This window comes from Lissotriton helveticus, chromosome 4_1 (assembly GCF_964261635.1).
Source record: "Lissotriton helveticus chromosome 4_1, aLisHel1.1, whole genome shotgun sequence".
NCBI classification, from domain to species: Eukaryota; Metazoa; Chordata; class Amphibia; order Caudata; family Salamandridae; genus Lissotriton; species Lissotriton helveticus.
The window spans coordinates 1126778143-1126794962 of record NC_136063.1 but is presented as its reverse complement, the minus strand read 5'-3'; the positions used below and the strand labels follow the sequence as shown (position 1 = coordinate 1126794962).

The 16820-nt window shown below is 44.7% G+C and overlaps 1 protein-coding gene across 3 annotated transcripts in view; it reads right to left on the bottom strand.

Annotated features, from left to right (window-relative positions):
* INO80C (INO80 complex subunit C) overlaps window positions 1–16436 on the bottom strand; it is a 194097-nt gene extending 177661 nt beyond the window's left edge. Inside the window, exon 1 of one of the 3 annotated variants that reach the window (XM_078685756.1) lies at window positions 16404–16436. The gene's annotated coding sequence lies outside the window, so the exon portion shown is untranslated. Of the gene's footprint in view, window positions 1–15991; window positions 16079–16221 lie in introns of those variants that run through there. The other 2 variants (XM_078685754.1, XM_078685755.1) reach the window with 2 other exon arrangements.
* Between the last annotated feature and the right edge of the window lie 384 nt (window positions 16437–16820).

Sequence of the window (16820 nt, the reverse complement as noted above, 5' to 3'; positions counted from 1 at the left end):
GTCTATGTAGCCACCCTTTAAGAATGATCAGTTTGCGCCAAGAAGCTTTGGGAAGGATGGGCCCTAAATCTACCTTAATATAAGGGACACTATCAGTCGGTGGAGGGGAATAATTGTTCATCTTGTTTCAAAAGCTGCCTATGACAGATGGAACTAAAGTTCTTCACGAAGGTGCCTAGACAACACACTGTATCAAAAAGAGGAATATCGGAAGATTGATGTTGATGTTCAGATGTGACTTAACATACTGGGTTTCACAGATTCCCAGGACGGCGGGAGGGGTTATGAACAACCAGATGGCCTTTTTCGTACTACGAAGGCCCGAAATACTTTAGGGAGAATAGTGTTTGGCTGGAACTGGCAGTTGGAAGGCAAGAGTATGTGAATAGGAGCGAGGAGACATAGGTGGCCACTGACACACTTCCTCGATGACAGAGTAGTGCACCAGGGTAAATTATTAAATCGCCATGCCACATTCTAATCAAACGTGGGAAACAGACATGTTTAGTATCCCTAGTAACAGTGACATCAGAAAACAGCATCAGATCCAAGGGTACCTCAGACTGTAAAGTAGCAAGACACTTCTTTCACATGTTCAACTAGCCTTTTAAGTCACTCACGTTTATAAAGTTCTTCCTAAATAACAGTATTAAAACAAGGAAACGCGAGCGTGGCAGTTAGAGAAGTATGATTCTACAAAGGTGAAATGTGAATTTAGTATTTCAGCTGGAGGCATTTTTCTTTTTAATAGCATGTATTTTGCAGCTGTTATAAGACAATGCTCCTAGCGACTGTGCCAAAACTGGAAGTGTGAAAATGTGGCATGAGTTCCATTAAATGTAGGCATGTTAGATCTCTGTAACAAACATTAGCAACTTTGCTTGCGCAGTAAAATGCACAATGCGCTATCATTTTGTGGTGGGGAAGATGGTCCAAAATACTATACTTCCATTTCCTTCATCGTCACAAGGTTGCTTACTGTTGCACTCAAAATCTAAAAAATTGTTCCTTCCCAACACTCAAAAAACACTTCACACACACAGCCCTAAATCATCTCACCTCAACCCTCCTTCTCCCACCTAGGGTATTGTTGCCCTTCTAAGGGCGAATAAGCCAGATGGACACTTCCGAATCGCTTTTACTCCTTGGAACCTCACAAGGCACCCTGAGGACAGAAGCGGTCGTCTCCTATCGCCATCTTGCATTTGGCAAGCATGGAAAGAGAAGACACACTACTGCCGGCTGTCACAAACAAGCACTGAAGCTGTCCGTCAACTTTAGCGTGCCTCACTACAGCCAGCTCTCAGCCCTCTCTCCACTTTGGAATACAGTCCCTGCTGGCAGATACTTCAGGCTCCCAGACACACACACACAAGGCAACGGACATCAATACTAGAGCCAGAGCGCCATAGACACTAAAGAAAGCAACAGTTTGTCACCCTCTGTAGGTTTCCACGCAGCTTAGCCTATCTTGCAGCCACTGAGCCAAAGCAATGTAAGCCGCGGTAGATAAATAACTTTTACGAATATGTCATGGGGAAAAGTAATGTTTGCCGCTAAGGTAAAGGCTGATTAAAGACATGTCCACGGACACATGACATATGTCCTGACTAGCAGCCATGTTACAATCGGCCAAATAGTTCGCAAGTCATGATCTTTAGATCCCCCAATCTTAATTTCACGTTGGGCGCCGTGTTGATAACTTAAAAGGCGTGCATGGGTGAAGGCCGGGCTGGGGTTAAACAGAACCACCCCACTGCAGTCCTTGACGAATGCTGAACACAGGCAAACAGCAGAACTAAAATAAAGAGTCACTCAAATACGTAAGGATACAGTACTAGGTCAATGCTCCAAGTGGGGGGTAACAAAAGGGGAAAATGAGGGACAAGAGGATGGACTGACCACGAGCAAGCAAGGATTTTTAAAGGACACTGAAAAAGAATTAAAAGCAGTGGGCAGGTTGTAAGCTCAAAAAAAGTAAAACAAAAATTATATTATATATATTCCTTCGATTCCTCCCGCCTCCTTTCTTTCAAGCAGAAGTCACGGCACAACAGCAGCAGGTAAGTTCATATACATTTTTTATTCCTTAAAACACCATGTGCAAAAATTGTGCAAGAACAGGACGGCCTACGCGTTTTGGCTACGATTAGCCTTCAACTGGAAAATAAATAAAATATATATATATATATATATATATATATATATATATATATATATATATATATATATATATATATATATATATCTTCCCACCAGTGCTGGTAAAAGAGTCACGCTGTCACGGGCGGTCTCGCTGTAGCCACCAGCAGGCTATCTAATTCACTCCACCACTCTTCCAAATTACGAAGAAAACGAGACACCCAGAGCTGCAAATCGAAGATTTATTTGGCAGATGAACAAATCTCCACGACGCGTTTCGCCATTACGGCTTGGTCACGCTCCTGACCAAGCCGTAATGGCGAATCGCGTCGTGGAGATTTGTTCATCTGCCAAATAAATCTTCGATTTGCAGCTCTGGGTGTCTCGTTTTCTTCGTAATTTGGAAGAGTGGTGGAGTGGAGAATATATATATATATATATATATATATATATATATATATATATATATATATATATATATATACTCCTGCCACTTCCAACCCGCGGAGACTCGGACCCCACAGCTCTTCAGGCAAGGTATTTCTTTATTTCACCACAGCCCACAAACGAAGCGTTTCGGGCTACGAAAGCCCTATATAAAATTAAAGCAAGACGTCATGAATGTTCGACCTAAAACGACAAACTGACATTTGACCTCAGTCCTTGAACAGACAGCAAATGTGTCAAGATAAAAAGAAGATTTAAAGGTATCTTTATTGCTTATTCGCTTTCAGAATGATCAGAACATCTGTTCCTTTTCATCCCAAGTTCACTCGCCAGAAGGGGGCCAGTAAGTCCTAGAAATTACTCGACCTGATCAAGTCGGACTCGCCATTGCGATTGGGCAAATAGGCTTTTCTAGGCCCATCTACTCCATATTTGAAAGGATCTGAGAAGAGGAAAATGTGACTTCAAATTAGAAGAGGTGGTATATAGCCCTAAAAAAATTCATTGAAATGTTACTAGCCTTGCAGGTTGTGGGGGTTGGGTGGGGGCGACCGGGGGAAGAGTCACAGAATCAGAGACTTTAAGTAAAGATCTCAAAGAAGGTTTTATTTTTATATACGCCTTTCTTCTCCTGCTCGTTATTCTTTCCCGGGCAAATACAGCTGGGTCCGTCTTGGTGTTCTTGGGGGACTCCAGATTGTATCCGGCAGGGCGGGCTGTAAGGCGCTTCGTCAGGAACCGGCGTCCCAAAGGGAAAGAAACAAAGAAGGGGGTTTAGGTGGACGTCCGGTTTTGAATACTTTAAGGGCCGGGAGTGAGAGAAACCAGGTGCACACGTGAGACAACTATATACAGGATCGTGAGGCGTCTTTTAGAGTGCTCGTGCAGGGGAAGGATCGTAGACTGTACAGAAGGTATGTACAGCTGAGCTTATTACTCGGGAGGTTGGCAGCGCCGTCCCACCCAACCCGCTACCATGCCCCGTACCTTGTTAAGCCACACTCCTCCCGCGGGAGCATGGCAGGGCGAGTCACAGAACCGTTGGCCTCCTGGCTTGTCGGGGGCGTCTTCGGTCTGCGATGCACGGCTCTCTTCGTCCTCGGTCTTCGTGTTCTCTCCACTCCTCAGCTCACCGTCTCCTTTCTCCACCTCCAGGGAAACACCGTCTGCCGTCTTCTGGGTTCCTCCTTCCTTTTGTGAATCTGCCGCAATGACGTCCAGGAGGGGAGGAGTCTTGTCACAGTGGAATCCCCAGTTAAAGGCGCCAGGGTTCTTTTCCTCCGCGGTTTCACATCCACCTGGTTCACCGGGCCAGTCCTCGAAGGTATAAGGGGCGGTCTGCTGCTGAGAGGGGATAGAAGCGGGTAAAAGAGGAACAGCCGACCACCAATCGTAACCGTAGTCCAGTCCATTGGAAGGGCATTCCACCCCGTCACACAAGTCTAGTGACTTAAATAATCTACTCAACCTATTTGTAATGCTCTTGACCCATAAACTGGTTTCAAATGATGGGGCCATGGGCAACTATTTTAATTCATTGAGCCTCCATTTTCTTCATTATCACGTATGAGAGCGCTTCAAATGTGCAAATTCAGCATGTCTGTTGTACAAAAAAAACTGGTTTGATTTAATAGACTAAACTTTTTTTCCATATATAGTACAAATCTAGCCCCAGGATACATATGAAACCTGACATGCCTCAAAGTTCATCAACAGCATTGTCATCAGGGTGGTGGCAGGAATGTTTCTCAAATCACTTTTAAAAACTATCACTTTTTTATTTATTTATTGTTTTCGTAAAAACTATCACTTTTAACAAACACATAATTAAGGGATGAGGTGGTAGCACACTGTCCTTTGTTATCGGCAGATTTTACATTGCAATGCCACAAACTTTCCCACTGACATGCGGTTTTACTGATAAAACTAAATTGTGTACATACAATAATGTTTGGAAATAAGAGTTTCTGCAAATGTGTCATTTGCATATCACCAAGTAAAGTTTTCTGGTTTGTTTTGCTCCTATTTAATTCTTTGTTTGCATCACACTTAATTACAAAAAAGTGTGCTTTCATAATTCCCGATATATTTTGAAATATTTGTAATATTAATTAACCGGCTATTTATTTAAATGTTATGTGTTGGAGAAAAAAAACTATCCTCTTCATACAGCTCACTTTACAAAACCCTTTAACTCTATTAAGAGAGAAAGTAAGAGAAAAATACACTCCATTTTCCAAGCAGCTGTCAGTAAAAAGACAAACTGAGATTCAACCTCTTTCCTTGAACAGGCAACAAATGTGTCGAGATAAAAACAAGATTTAATGGCATCTTTATTGCTCATTCACTTTCTGAATGAAAAGAACACTTGCTCCTTTCCAGCCTGAATTCACTCACCAGATGGGACTAATAGGTGCTAAAAATAGCTTTACTGGCAATTGCAAGAGGGCGTGTAGATTTTGAGGCCTGATATCTCATCAAGATCCCCAAGAAAGGTGACCAGAGTACCTGCACAAACTACATAGAGATAACTATTCTATCAACCCCAAGCAAAGTGGTCAACACAGTCTTTCTGAACAGAATGAAGGAACAATTCAATGCTCGGTTGTGAGACCAGCAAGCTAGCTTCCACAGAGATAGACCCTGCACAGACTAGTTTGCATCACTGCGCATCATCATTGAGCAGTCAATAGAATGGAAATCACCCTACATGTCAATTTCATTGACTATGAGAAGGCATTTAATAGTGTTTACAGAGAGCCCCTTTGGAAACTCCTCCGCCACTATGATGTGCCAGATAAACTGAGAATCAGGAAGTCTTGTGAGGAAATGAGCTGCAATATAGTCCATGGAGGACAACTCTCAGAAGCCTTCCAAGTGAGGAATTGAGGTCGATACGGTTGTATTGCTCTCGCCTTTTCTTTTCCTTCTGGCTATAGACTGGATCATGAAGAAATCCACAGCAAGGACAACAAATGGGATCCAGTGGACATCTTGGACACAGCTCGACAACCTGGGCTTTACAGACTACCTGAGCCTACTCGCCCACACCCATCTGTAGATGCAGCTGCCACATTGTCAGTCTTCACTTGCATCAGCACAATGTTGCCTCAACATCCACAGGGGAAAACCAAGATCTTGAAGGCTATCACTGCCAGCACAACTGCAGTCATTTCTGCAGGTGATGAACTGGAAGAGGTTGAGGCCTTCACATAATTAGACAGTGTTATAGACATGCAGGGTGGCACAGACTTCAAGGCAAGAACCGGCAAAGCAAGGGCTGCCTTCATTCTGTAAAAGAAGATCTGGAGCTCCAAGGACCTACCGCTGCAAACCAAGATCAGGCTTTTCAACATCAACATAAACTCGGTCCTTTGGTATGGAACAGAAACTAGAAGGAAAACAGTGAACACCACCAAACTAAAGTTCAGACCTTCACCTACACTTGTCTAACAAACATTCTCCACATCGGCTGGCAAACACTATCAGCAACAATGACCTATGGCAGCAGACTTTCCAACTCCCTGCTCATGAAGAAATCATGAAAAGATGCTGGAGTTAGATAGGTCACAACCTACGAATGCCCGCATCATACACCACTAGGCAAGCCCTGACCTGGAACCCTTAAGGAAAAAGCAAAGGAGGAAACCCAAGAAACACCGGGCGCTAAGGCCTCACAGCAGATTGAAAGGATGTGGGTTACACCTAGAGTCAGATTTGAAGAAAAGTCTATCGCAGAAATGGCTGTAGAGTCCTGGTTGATACCCTAGGACGGGTGGTAGGGATAAGTAAGTCATCAAGTATCTTGAGGCATTTAAGACCACGCCCTCAAACATTTGGCATATGGGCCTTGAAACTTAATCTCATTCTGTGCATTGAGCTCATTACTCTGCTTTCAATTTAATTCCAACAATGCACTTTAATGCATTTACAATGGTCACTGGACATGCAATTATAATCATTACACATCTCACTCTTCCCAATTAAATGGGCAAGTATAATTATAGCAAACCACGGAATAGCTCTTAAAGAGTAAAGCTGCTACTGTAGTTCCAGAGTAGAGTCACATTTTTCACATCAGAAACCTCCTACTCCAACCACTACCGCTTCAAATATATAAGGATTGCCTCGAACTGGATACTAACCATTTTTAAATAGTACCATCTTTGCTCCTGAGATAAGAAGTCACAGTTGGGGGATGTAACACCTGTTTGATTTTAGAATTTATTAAGAGGCTCTTTCTAGCATTTACAATGGAGATTTAACTATCTTGAGCTATGACAGCCATACATTCACATACCAATCACAGAGGCTCAAATCATATTTGGCATTTCACGTTTGCTTCTACACTGTTTTATGGCATACTGCTAAATTATTGGAACACTGAGCAGTACATCAGCTATGGTGTGAGTTTGGCTGTTTGGCGAATGAAAGTTAACTGGGCTCGAAGCGTACAGAAGCAGAGTTCCTTCACCTGAGATAAGGTGTATGCTGCAGTCGAATATGAAGAAAGGCCATCCGTTTTTATACACATTACATGAGAAATAGCTGAAGAGCAGTTTTTATCAATGCCCCTAAAATTATTACAAGCCTAACTGAAAAACCAAGTGCCACACTAATGACCTTGGATGCAAAGGACATTTGGTTTTAAACACCTGCATAGTTTAGTCAAAGGCAGTACACATATTTGTGTTGGGGTAACATTTAGAGGCAAGAAACAACAGCGATTACCAAATCCACCGCTCTCATGCTTCCTAATTCCATGCAAGGGTAGCTAATTTAGATCAGGATTGTCCAATGCAATAAGGTGGTCATATTTATTCATTAGAAATTCCAGGCTATGAATGGCGAAATGCAAAGAAAACAAGAAATTGTAATGCCAATATGTTTAATTATGTTAGGAATGCCCACAATATATATATATATGCAATTCCCAAAATTAGACCAGTGCAAGCATGACACCAATGGCATTAAGATCTCAAACTTGTACTAGAAATTCCTCGAATCATACCCAAATGTGAGTATTGGAGACCAGGTCTGTGAAAGGAGCAGTATGGTGGTAGTGGGGTGGGATTTCAAGTCTGCTAGAGATATGAATGTGCTGTGTCAAGGAAGACCCTACTACTCTGAGGGTTGCTAGAGTGTGGTCACTAGTGCAAGACTGTCAATCTGAATCTGAGAGGTCTGTAATGTAACTGAGAGTCCGTGTGGAGTGGAAGAATACAACTACGAGCCTCTAGTTGAAATTGTGAAGGTGTGAGAAGACTATCAGTAGTGCGAGCCTATAGCCTGCGAGGGGTGATGTATGTATGCATGTTGTTTGTGTGCCTCTGTGTAGTTCTGTACTATTTTTAAAGCTTGACGTTTTGTCTTTGCCAATTCTCGTTTTTCAATGTAAACTTACATTTTGGCAACCTGTTTTCAGCTTCCTCACAAAAGTAATGAAAATATGCTCCAGTAAGTAGTGTAATATCACATTCATTCTCGAAGGTGCTCGAGGGGTTGATCACTGTAACAAAAGAGCAGGGACTGATATTTCTGAGAAGGTTGTAGGACACCAGGGGCTGTATTACAGAGAGAGTTCCCCGGGGGCGCAACAGACTTGCACGCCCACTTTGTGCACCCCATGGCACTTTGGCATAACAGAAGGGGTTGCAGATTCTTGTGGGTCCTCTTCTGTAATACGGGTGCACTGGAAGTGCGCCTCAAACACCCTAAAGGCAGCCCTCTTGGGGGAATAGAGGAGGTTCCATGGACCTCCTAGACATCCCATTGCAGACAGGTGCAGCCAGTTACTTACTGTACCCACCTGCAATGGGGATTTGTGTTCCATCTTCAAAGTGTAGGCGGATGCGGTCTGCACAGTGAAACAAAGAGCAGCTTTCAAGCAGCCGCACCATACTTCACTTGAAACCACTCCCCCCAGGGCAGCCGTGAACTCGTGCTGCCCTGGGGTCAGCACATTCATGGCAATACGGTGTTTGTATTGGGCATCACATTAAAGTGTAACAAAAGAAAGTCACCCTTTTTAAGATCCTGCTCATTTTCTCTTGCAGCTATGCCATGTAATATTTCCAGCAAATGCAACACAATTGGATATGGGCTTCGGTAACTGCAAAAACATATATTTCCATATAGCTAGGAGGCCTAGGGAATCGTTCTTTACCACACACACTGCCTGACTGCATGGCATGAGCCAGATGAAGTATGAGCTCTTGGCTTAGAGGCAACCACAGTGGAATTTATGGGCAGTATGTGCTGTATACTCCTGCGTGCTTCACGATTGAAAGTACGAGTAGGCCATTCACATACGGTGTGCCCCTACACACTGTTCTTTATTGATTCAGTCTCTCTTGACAAATGCATAATCTGGTGAAGCTTACAGATGTAGCTTTTTAAAATGAAAGGACATGATCATTTGGGGTAGGTATTTTCGTTGTGTGGCTGTTAGGAATGTGCATAGGTGAAAGGCAGAAAGAGTTAAAGGGTGGTGAACGAGTTTACAAATGGGCGAGTGAATACATAGACTGTTGGTAGGATGAACAGATGACTGTGAAAAACAAAGAATGGCAAAGTGAGTGCATGAACTGATAAAAGACTAATGCATGAAAGGGAATTTGTGGGTGAGTGGGTAAAATGATGATTTTGTGTAGAGGTGGGAGATGGTTGTTCTTCCCCTACAGATCTTGCTGCTCAATCACTCACTTAACAAAAATAAAACGAATATTCAAATAAGAATTAGACCCAGTAACAAGTGGCAATAGAAAATTTAGGTGGTTCCCCATAAAAAGGTGAGAAAAGAGATATATTTATACAAAATGGAGCAAGTGAAGATCTAAATGAAATAAATAGGCCATTTATCGACATCTTAGTTACATCCCACAGTATTGAAAAAGCCAATAAGAAGAGAATGCCTAATGATAATGGATTGGAACAAAGGTTATAATATGTTGTAAGGGAATACATTGATTGTTTGCTGTAAACCAAGCTGAAAAGCACACCCCAGCCATAGAATGATTAATATTAGAGATGGGGGGAGGTTGAAAATTAGAACAACCTTTAATAACGAAGTGATGTGCACAATTTCAAAATTCATAGAATAGAATACTGTATCCGATATCCATTGGGTTGTAAATCAGTCCAGATCTGATTAAATATTCTTCAACACGGAAGAATATTTATAGAAATTTGGGACATAAATGTGATGTGATGCAAAAATGTAAACATATGCTAGAAACTGAATGACATTGGATCACAATTAAAATAGAGAACTGATAGGATGTATCCCCAACAGGAGCAACCTTAGCAGGCAACCAACCAGTGCCTAACAAGACAGACATAATGCCTGTCTTGAAAAAGATGGAACAATAAGCAAAAGCCATCGAAACGCGTCGACGCCACTGCTTGACACAATCCTTTGGGACTATAACCAATTCCAAAATACAAGCTAAGGATAAATGCAAATAGGATTGGTTTAGAGAAATACCGTGACCCTGATGTGTCATAGAATAACAAATTATGTTATGAATTGTGCTTTTAATAGAAATACATGTTTTTAACGCCTTCCACGCTCATGACTAGCCTCCTCGCACGCTCATGACGAGCCCAGCTCGTCACGTAACATGCGATTTTAAAAAACTCAGCGTACGGGCGGAATTCCGCCCGCACGCATGCGGTTAATTACAAACCATACAACACAAAAAATCTTTTTTTGTTTTTAAAATAAAAAAAAATCTCGTAACATCTTAAATCAGATTTGGACTACTTATGTTTTCAGGCAACAGGTTTATTGTATGAGTTTTGGAGTGTGCTACATCCAACACTATACTTAAATCCTTTGATTTAAAGTAACTGTCCGCCAAGGGATAACTCTATATCTACTAGACAATAGTACTCTACTCCCCTGGTTGGTTGAAGGGGTCTCTCTCTTCCATTTCTTCCAGAAAATAAAATATCTCCGATAGAGTTCGAGTGAGACAAAAAGAAATATCCAGTAAGTAGGGTGGCGCCCTATTAGTCAAGTGGTTAATGAAAGAGTGCTGTCACTTCTTAGAACAAATAGGTACTGTGGGACAGTAAGTACTACACTTTTATTTTTTTAATTGCAAGCACTGGAAACACCATGTGCTAAGAAAGATACTGTCACACATCCTGTTGGGCCCCAGACAAGCCCCTAGGCAGTTTCCGACACAACCATTTAAAGTAATCAAATCCTAGAGTGAGCTGCACCAGTCATCAAGTCCTAGGGCAAAGTAGCAGGTGTACAAATAGCAGGAAGTAGCAAATGTATACGAACAATCATAACTTTTGGTCATGAACATGAAAGGAAGAAACCCGACAGAGTTAAAGTGGACATCTGCATTTAAAACAGAAACATATTGGTGACGTTTCAAGGAGTTCACATAATGCCCAGGCATAGTAAATCAGAAAATGATATTCCTGGCCTGACTGAACAACTCAGATTTACCCTAAAGAAATAGTAGAACATGTTCATGTCATGTTTGGGAAGAACATAAACTATAAAAAGTGAGATCCAGCCTCCCACGCTGGGCCGGACGATTCTGTGGCGGACCCGAAAGCCCCGGGAAGTGTAGAGCAGTGCTGGAGGGGCCACCGATCAGGACGCAGTAGTTGCGGCGCGTGCTCACAGCAGATTTTAAGAAGAGGCGGGCCCGGAGCAATGGAGCAGGCCCAAGGTAAGCGGCATCCAGGATTGTGGTATGGTGCGGGCTCGCGCCCCAGCAAAGCAGAGCTGAGCACTGGAGCTTTGGGCCCTGGGAAGTGGAGCAATGAGACCCGGCCTCCCATGCCAGGCTGGGTGAGACTACGGTAGGGTCGAGAGCCCCTGGAGGTCAGGAGCAGTGCCGGAGGGGCCGCCAATCATGGCAATGTAGATGCGACGCATGAGCATAGCAGACACCGGGAGGTAGCGGGCCTAATTGAAGGAGCGGGCCTAAATCAAGCGGCGCCCAGGCGGCATAAAGATCTCGCCGAGACGAAACAAGGGACAGACGCTATGGCAGCAGCTCAGACAAACAAGCATTGGCCGCGCGGCTGTTAAAGTGACCCAGCCGTGAAACTGAAAGTGATCGCGGAGTTGGTGGCGATCTTCTGAATGAAGTCGTTGAGTTTCGAATGATTACAATTCGAAGGAAAGTGAAAGTGATCGCGATCTCGCTCATGGGCTGTAAGGGTGCCCGCGAGCGATGAGCCATGGCAAAAGTGAAAGCAGGCTGGCGAGTGGTGTGCGATGTGCGCGCACCATGACAAGAGAGGAAAGCCAGATGGGGCCTCTGCTCGTCATTGTGCGTGTAACAGCACGCTCTATGCCAGACAAAAAGCTGTGGTAGGACTTTTAAAAGTCCAAACACTGAATGTCTCACAGAGCAGCGCTGGCTCAGGCGAGACCTAAAAAGGAGGAAGTGATTTTTTAGGTCTCGCCTGTCGATGCGCATGCGCATCGAGCTTGCGAGACTATTGGGGCTTAAACAGTCTTTAACCAACTTGCAAGGAATCGTGGCGATTCCTTGCAGTGCCCGTGAAATTGAAGCTTAATGCGCATGCGCTTAAAAGCGCGTGCACATGCCCCCAGCCGCCTGCCTGCCCCTGCTGCTTTCACACCCTCTCGCCGTCTGTTCCCCCTGCTGCGTCATCAAAGGCTTTCACGGCGGCCGGCCATGCTTTCAGTTTCACTGCCGGCCGGCCGTGTAAAGTGCACTTCAAAGGCCGCTCTCCCTGCTCCGCCCCCTGTAAGTGCTCTTGTTTTACTCGTTTACTTGTTTTTCGAACATTTCTCCCACCCGTCTTCCTTCTCTGTAATCCATCCCGCCCCCTCCAGCGACACGTTCTTTGTTTCCCAGCCTCCTGTTTAACTTATCCCATCCCCTTACTGTTTCTTCTACCCTGTCCCTGTTTTTCCTGCCACCTCCTATACGTGCCCCATCCCCCTTCCCCACTACAGAGCGCCCAAAGCAAAGAACCATTTGCCACCCCCTCCCTGCTGCTGCTCTTCCCAGCGCGTGCACTACACCCCCTTCTCCCAACGCTCTCAGCTCCTTGGCGCAGGTCACGGCTGAGCACACAAGCAACAGACCCTCTGTATTGTCCGTTTGATGCTGGCCTCTGGCTTTCCGTCTCACTTGTTATGTTTCATTGCCTGCTTACTCCTGTTTATTTAATCTTTTAAACTATCTACACTTCTAAACTCCTGCTACATTAACGTTTAAAATTACAAATTAAAGCGTGCGCTCTGCCTCAGGCATCTGAGCCGTCCCTACGCTCCCCACCCACCCCCATCCTTCACACCCCCTGTTCCTCTCTCCCCGCACACAGCCTCTCCGACTTCCCCTCTCTGCTGCCAGCCTTAGGGCCGCCTCTGGGTTCCCATCCTCGGCTCTGCTGGCATCTCGTCTCCTCTCGCTCCCACCGCTCCTTTCCCCCACTCCTTGTTACTTCTGAATTCCCCGATATTACTGCAGCATAAAGGAGGTGTCTGTCACACACAACCATGAAGGGGCTCACTCATTTTTCACTTGTTTAACTTATCCCATCCCCTTACTGTTTCTTCTACCCTGTCCCTGTTTTTCCTGCCACCTCCTATACGTGCCCCATCCCCCTTCCCCACTACAGAGCGCCCAAAGCAAAGAACCATTTGCCACCCCCTCCCTGCTGCTGCTCTTCCCAGCGCGTGCACTACACCCCCTTCTCCCAACGCTCTCAGCTCCTTGGCGCAGGTCACGGCTGAGCACACAAGCAACAGACCCTCTGTATTGTCCGTTTGATGCTGGCCTCTGGCTTTCCGTCTCACTTGTTATGTTTCATTGCCTGCTTACTCCTGTTTATTTAATCTTTTAAACTATCTACACTTCTAAACTCCTGCTACATTAACGTTTTAAATTACAAATTAAAGCTTCCCCGTGCGTTTTAACCTCTATAGAATCAGAAAGATTTGCCTGCCTGTTTCTTTTATGTTTTCACCTACCTCTCTGTTTATTAAATATCCTCCTTCCCCACATGGTTTCGCAGGTTTGCTGTTAATATAGTTTTACATCATAAATATTTGCTTTCCCGTCCTGGTTCATTTGTGTCCTCCGGCATAAAACCTTTGTCTGCATGTTTCTCTTTAATTTCCACTGCAGCCAGGTAATTTCTCATGTTTCCTGTTGATTTAAACTTTTACATTATAAACATTGTATTTCCGGTTACATGTCCTCCTCCTCACAATACCAAAGCAGTGCCTGCATCTTTTCTTAACTTTGAAGCCTTTGCTGCATCTTTTGTTATTGTTTTTACTACTCTCTGGGCTCTTCAACCACCAATCTGCGCCTCTTCTGTTTATCACGTCATTTGTGCCCTACATATTCATTAAAGATGGACATACCTGCTATGTCGTACGCCCGTTTACTCCTAAACATAACACATTATAAATCACAGCCCTTGCCGCCCGGTTTCCACTCCATCCATCCCTCCCCCCACTCCATCATCCCCCCCACTCCATCCATCCATCCCCCCACTCCATCCATCCCCCCACTCCATCCATCCCCCCACTCCATCCATCCATCCATCCCACTCCATCCATCCATCCCACTCCATCCATCAATCCCCCACTCCATCCATCCATCCCCCCACTCCATCCATCCATCCATTCCCCACTCCATCCATCCATCCATCCCACTTCATCCATCCATCCATCCATCCCACTCCATCCATCCATCCATCCCACTCCATCCATCCATCCATCCATCCCACTCCATCCATCCATCCCTCCATCCATCCCACACTCCATCCATCCATCCCCCCACTCCATCCATCCATCCCACTCCATCCATCCATCCCCCCACTCCATCCATCCATCCCCCACTCCATCCATCCATCCATCCATCCCCCCACACAACACCACTCACACACGCAACACCACTCACACACGCAACACCACTCACACACGCAACTCCACTCACACACGCAACGCCACTCACACACGCAACGCCACTCACACACGCAACGCATCCACGCAACCCCACTCATCCACGCAACCCCACTCATCCACGCAACCCCACTCATCCACGCAACCCCACTCATCCACGCAACCCCACTCATCCACGCAACGCCACTCATCCATTTGCAAAACGAAAAACGTCAAACTCTTCTATTGCGAGACCTATTGCATTTTCAATGCTTGTTTCCACTAGGGTTGCTGTGACACTACGGGGAGGGTGATAGACATGTAAACACACAGCGCAATGCTTTTTGGGTCCATTACACAGGCAGAACGTTCCAAAAAAGCACAGCTACAAAAACCACCGGCAGTCGCAAAAAGACATTGATTACACAGTAAAAGAAGTTCCAGCAACAAAAACAAAACTGTTCCGCTGAGTTTCCCGGGGCTGGGGCTTCACAGTAGACACCTCCTGGAGCTGTAGACCACAGTTCCTATGAGAGGGGGGCTGTATTGAGGGAGGTTTACAAGGCGTGGTTAAGGAAAGATATTCAGACTCACACCTGATTGTATTGGACTGTGAATGCTGGGAATACAGTGAAGGCAAGGTTACCAAGGAACTCCAGCACTATACGCTGTACAAAAATTAAAGCAAAGCATGTGAAGGAACAATAACGTATCCATTGGATGTTATGCAGTTACTCTAGTTTATACAATACCTTTGTGGGACATTAAAAATTAGAAGTATGGCAGTTACAAGATGGTGCATTTTACAGTCCACCCACTCATTGTACCACTTGCACACATATAGCAAGAGCTCCTCTAAAAGGTTTATTCCTGTACACATCAGCAGCCTTCCCCTTATAAATTCAAGTATTGGAGATCAGCGCAACGACTCCCCCAACAGGCACAGGAATCCTTGCTACACCTCTGCATGATGTACTTAAAGCATCCTCCCTCAAACAGCTGAAGAAAGCAAGGCTCGGTGTAAGAGTGTAATCTCTCGGACGTGGCGTAACAGCCAGAGCTGCCAACTTTGGAGCTGGGGAACCAAATTCGAGTCTCAGCATCAGCCCAACATCCTGTGATCTGGGAAAATTAATTAATCTCCCCATGCTGTTGTCATGCAATGTAACTGGTGCTCAAATAAAACGCTGCAATACATTCAAGTCCACTCGGCTGTCCCAAAAAAAAAAAAAATTATGGCGTGATTTTTCCACGAGGGTTGCGGTGACATTACGGGGAGGGTGACAGACATGTAAACAATCAGTGCAGCGCTTTGAGGGCCCTTTGCACATAATTAATGTTCCAAAAAAGCACCGCTTCAAAAACGACATGCAGTGGCAAAAAATATAAAGTAAAATGAGGCAAATTAGCCACCAGAAGCTTTAGACAGGCAAGAGGTAATCAATGTCATTTTGCGACTGCATATAGTTTTTGAAGCTGTGATATGACTCTACTTCTTACCTCTAAACAACCTTAAGCCCCCAGTGTTGTACCAAGGCTTCCCCGTGCTGACGGTTGCCTCTCCTCCCCTTTTACACGTTGGTCTCGCCCACTTCATATGCATTTATAATCCCTCCCCACCCCTTACCATGGCACGCCCTTTCCAACGATGCCTCCTTAAACCCTGCTGCACACTGGCCAGTTATTAGCCATTGCAGGCATACCTTAATCACAGAAAGGGTACAACTTACCCCCAGACTGCTAAGCATTATATCAGCAGCGAAAGTTTTTCTACACTGGCACAATATTGAAGATGTCCTGGAAGGTGGAGAAGGGAACGAGTTCCCAAGCGCGAGGAAGTAAGAATCTAGAGATGATTTGCTATGCCCTTTTGTTACTTCCCTAAACCTGCCCTCACAAACAAGAGAGCTACTTGAGGTAGTCAGCACACGGCTATAACGAACTGGGGCGCCACTGATATAGAAAGGAGACGATCGATAACTAGCGCTCTAAACACAGAAGACGGACTGGCCAGAAAGATAGAGCAGGGACTACAAAAAATGGCGCCGTGAACAGAGAGAACGGACTGCCAAAGACAATATGAAAAAACGCGCCGTGGTGGACATAGTAAGCATTGGCAACGCTAATAGGTCTGCTTTAATTTTCAATTCATTACAGAAGGCAAATAAATGTTTAGTAGTCAGTCCATTAGTCATTTAAATAACATATTAGCATGAAGCTCAGAATAAAAATTCAAATAATAAAATAGCAGAACAATTTACATTCCAGTTCAGCTGAAATAAAATAAGCCTTACATCAGAATTCAGATCGACATAGTGTTGTCTCCTGA